The sequence below is a fragment of the Mastomys coucha genome, unplaced genomic scaffold, assembly GCF_008632895.1.
Source record: "Mastomys coucha isolate ucsf_1 unplaced genomic scaffold, UCSF_Mcou_1 pScaffold16, whole genome shotgun sequence".
Lineage (NCBI taxonomy): Eukaryota > Metazoa > Chordata > Mammalia > Rodentia > Muridae > Mastomys > Mastomys coucha.
Window position 1 is genome coordinate 46,615,600 of NW_022196898.1, and position 4,806 is coordinate 46,620,405.

Consider the following 4,806-nt stretch of genomic DNA (forward strand, 5'->3'; position numbering starts at 1 on the left):
TATATGGTATGAAACAAATCTAAATTAGAATTATCAATAACAGGGAATCAAATCCCCAATTAGACACATATCTTCAACAAGTGAATACATCAGTTCTGGGAATATATTACTTCTAGTTAAGTTATTGGACACAGGAGAACCATGGAAACCCCCAGATATCCAAACCATTGTCAAAGCTATTGATGGCTGGCCAAAAACTGATGGTAAGGTGTCATGCAGCACTCATTTACTTCAGTTGTGTCTGTGTGACAGGCCTAAAAACCTGATCATGAACCTGAGGTGTATGTTTCAAAGGGTGATGGAGAAGTTCCTGAAGGCCCTACAGGTGGTGGTTCAGGAGCCTGGCCAGGTGTTCAAGCCCTTCCTCCCCAGCATTATTGCACTGTGCATGGAGCAAGTGTACCCCATCATTGCTGAGCGTCCATCCCCTGATGTCAAGGCTGAGCTATTTGAGCTCCTCTTTTGAATGCTCCATCACAACTGGTGGTACTTCTTTAAGTCCACTGTCCTTGCTAGATTGCAGAGGGGCATCGCTGAGGAGCAGATGGAGAATGAACCCCAGTTCAGTGCCATCATGCAGGCTTTTGGACAGTCCTTTCTTCAGCCTGATATCCACCTGTTCAAACAAAATCTCTTCTACTTGGAGACTCTGAACATGAAGCAGAAACTATACCACAAAAAGATCTTCTGGACCACCATGCTGTACCAGTTTGTGAATGTGCTGCTCCAGGTCCTGGTTCATAAGTCTCATGACCTTCTGCAGGAGGAGATCGGCATTGCCATTTACAACATGGCTTCTGTCGACTTTGATTGCTTCTTTGCAGCCTTTCTTCCAGAGTTCCTGACTAGCTGTGATGGTGTGGATGCCAATCAGAAAAATGTTCTGGGGCGGAATTTCAAGATGGATCAGGACCTAACCTCGTTCACCCAGAATGTGCACAGACTGGTAAATGATCTACGTTACTACCGACTCTGCAATGACAGCCTGCCCCCTGGCACTGTGAAGCTCTAGGAATGCCTGCTTGCCTTCCTGGCTACTCACTACCCCAGGGATGTGCCTGCTGCCACTGCCACCTACATCACCTGCACCTGTGCCACGGAAGTCTGTGACAAGCCTTGGCCACTCTCGGGATGTGCGTGCCCTGAGCAAGTGGCCTGCCTCTACCTTCTCCTGCTGCCTCCAGCACGGCAGTTTCTGGAGTCCATTTGACACTGGTAGAGTTTCCATGCATTTGGAGCAGGCAGAGGGCCCTGTGGCTGGATGCCAGGGAGGTACCAGAGATCCCACAGTTTTATCTCTGAGTTTTCTGTAGAAATTCTATTTCTACTTTTATGTCTTGAACCATTTCACCATTTCCCTCTCTGTTCCCTTGTGTTTTCATATACTTCATTAAGGTTTTTTTTTCTTATCATCTTTAAAGTCCTTAATCATATTCACAATTGCTGTCTCAAAGTCCTTTGTTAAAGTAATTTTAAATCTATTTTCCCTTCCCAGCCACTGCTCCCAGAATGATGACTCTGAGACTAATTATTAAGAAATTAATGCCTTGGCGATTAATTTCATTCATTCCCTGACTAGCTCTTAACTTATTTAACCACTCAAACCATTCCATGCCTACTACCTGGTTAGTTACTAATTTTTCAGTCCCAGCCTGCTTGTTCCTTTGTATCTCCTAAGTGGTTTTTTTCTCAGAATTTCCCTGAGTTCATTCATCTGAGAGTTTATGTGTCTATTCATCTAGATTTGTTTACACTGAGGGGATTCTAGGTGTTGATATCTTTGTTGTGTGGTTATTCTTTCTTTGTTTCTGTTGCCCTTTCTGAATCTTAGAAAAGTGTGTTTTCTGAGGGTTGCCTGGGAGAGAGTGCTTCTGTTGGTTGGAGGGAGGCAAAGAGGATTAGAGGTGTGCTAGAATACTAAGGTAGAGGCTTGTTGCTCTGCTAATTGAGGTAAAAAACTACCATTTTCTATTCACCCTCCAAGCTAGGAGCAAAATGAGAAATCCCTTTCTCAGCAGGTCTTCTACTTTTCTGATTTTGAATGGGAAGCTGAAAACCTGCATAGCCTCTACACAAGGAGTTTAAGTAAGTCCTGTTCCTGAAACTCCTGGGATGCCTTCCCATTCTAATGAGGCACCTTAGTACCTTAGCTTTCATCCAGTGACCTTTGCCCACTCTGGATATTTTTAACCCCTTACTCAAAACCATATAACATTTTGTTCACTCCAAATAAAATATATGTGGTATCATTAATCAGGGATCTGTAGTCACAGGACTTATGGAATGTCTCACTATATTAAGGGAATTTATTGTGATTTACAGTCCAATGACCCTAACAATGGTCAGCTATGAATGGGACGTCCAAGAATCTAGTAGTTGCTCAGTCTCATGAGGCTAGTTGTTTCAGACGGCCTTATGTAGAATAGGTTCCACAGATGTGCTGGCAAGTAAATGCAAGTGAAAGAAGAGTGAATCTTCCTTCCTCCAATGTCCTATGAAGGCCTCTAGCAGAATGTATGACCCAGATTAAATGTGTGTTCCACCACACCTGGATCTGGGACTTGCTTTGTCCCTGGCTGACCATGAACTAAGAGATCTCCTTGCCTTAGACTTCTGGGATTAAAGGTATGTACTACCTTGCCTGAACCTAAGCTTTTCATGGCCTCTATGCCTCAATTTCCATCCCAAGATGCAGGCCAGAAGCTTGTGTCTTCCAGCCTCAAGTTCTGGATTTCAGATGAGCCCTCCAATTCTGGATTGTAGTTTATTGTAGATATTGCCAACTTGACAACCAGAAATAGCCATTACCTGCATATAAGCCCACATTGAATAAAGGTATATGCACATGCTAAGATTGACTCAGAAAACTGTTTCATTAAAATCATCCATGAAGACCCTTGCCTAAAAGAGCTGTAACATTATTATCCTTGGAGAAGGCCTTTTGTCTTCCTGCCCCTGAGGCACTGGCTCCCAGCCTGACTGGAAATTTGCCCATTCCTGTTTCTGTTTCATCCTTCCAGCCCTGTGAGCACCAGCATAATGCCACCCAAGAGGAAGGGAGCAGAGGACAGAGAGCTACAGGGGCTTTAGGAGAGAGCTAATGGGACCCTATCAACATCAAGATATGGCATCCCCAGGGAGTTGGACATCCCACCTCAAATAGGTTGTAGTAAGTTAAAGAATGATGTGGAGAGACAGGGTTCAATGGGCTAGTGGGAACTGGGTCGGAAGCAAGAGTTGGATTCTCCACTGAAAGGAGTTGAAGAGAGAGGAGGGCACCTGTATGTCGTTTATCAACCTGAGGGTGAGTGTGGAGTGATCATATGCAGGACAGGTTGGAGAGAGTGATTCCTTAACCCAAGGGCCTGCCAGATGTGGCACCTGGGGTCCCAGGTAGAAAGTGCTTCTAGGTATTGGAGGCTGAAAGAAAGGAATGGAATTACATGTGCAGAGGGCAGTGAGAGGGTCCACAGGAAGGAGGAAAGCTGGGTCTGCTGTAAGATTTCAAATGGTTCCGAGGTTGGGAGTTGGGAAAGGAGATCTGGATCCTGTAAGCTAGCTTTTACAGGGATGGGGGTGAGGCTGGAGAGATTATAATGAAGGACAGGAAGAATAATGCAAATCAACTACTTGGGTAGTAGACTAACGTGTATACTCAGAGTCCAAGCAATAGAGTGTTTAGAGATATATGCTACTCTCACAAAGGGATGGGAGGAGAGAGGAAAGCTGTGACTCATGCAAGGCTCCAAGGGTTCCCATTGAATGGAGGAGGTAGGGTAGCAGGAGAGACTACTGCACGCTCTGATCCATTTTGAAATGGGATCTTTTTACTCTTTTTGCAAGTCTCTAACTTCAAACAACACTGAGAGTTTAATTAATGTATTTCCCCCTTTAATATCCTTTGAGAGTTAAGTCTTGTCTCTTCCTTCTATTTCTCTTTCTTTCTTTCTCTCTCTTTCTTTCTTTCTTTCTTTCTTTCTTTCTTTCTTTCTTTCTTTCTTTCTTTCTTTCTTTCTTTTTTTCAGAAAAGGGGTTCTCCATGTAGCTCTGTCCTAAAATTCACTTTGTAGTTATGAATTCAGAGGTCTTCCAGCTTTTGCCTGAAAATTAACTGCATAGGCTGAAAATTTTCTCTTTAATGTTAACATTTCATCAAGATGAACTGAAATACAAACCTTTACTAAAGTCATTTTTTAACATGACAGTAGGAAAAAAGAGGGTTGGAGCAGGGACTATGAGACACAGACACAGTGTCTGCATTCAGTTTGCAAGTTCAATTGAAGAGGAGGGGAGATGGCTCAGCTGATAATGCTCCTGTCCTAAAGCCTGATAATCAGAGTTCAGTCCTTGGGACCAGCTCCAATATGTTGTCCTTTCACCTCTGTACATACCTGCCTTGGTTTATATGCAGGAGCAGATAAGTGCCACACTAACTAAATAAAGAAATGCCTTTTATAATAGTAACATTCATATACTTAAACACATGTATTTACAAAAAATATTTTAGGTTAGACAGGAAAAGAACTGCAACTTATATTGTTTGAAAAGAAAAGTCTAGATTGATGCAAAAATGGAGCCATTGCAGGTTCACAGTAATTTCCTTCTCAGAACTGATTTTAGATGGCATTCATGAATGCTTTGTTTCACCTTATTTGATGAGAGGATCATTTTAGTGTCTGAAACAAGAGTTAATCCTGGGGTAGTGTTGTGGGTCAGTAAGGCATAAGGCTTAGTGGCAGTTTTAACACAGATTAACTGATGATTCACATATCTTCTTTTGCATGTTTGAGAAAGGCCCAACCAAAA

The 4,806-nt window shown here is 42.9% G+C and overlaps 1 pseudogene across 1 annotated transcript; it reads left to right on the forward strand.

Moving 5' to 3' along the window:
• Window positions 1-268: 268 nt before the first annotated feature.
• On the forward strand, window positions 269-1,290 carry LOC116093249 (annotated as a pseudogene). The gene has a single exon (XR_004119675.1). The product of XR_004119675.1 is annotated as an exportin-6 pseudogene (transcript).
• Window positions 1,291-4,806: the final 3,516 nt, after the last annotated feature.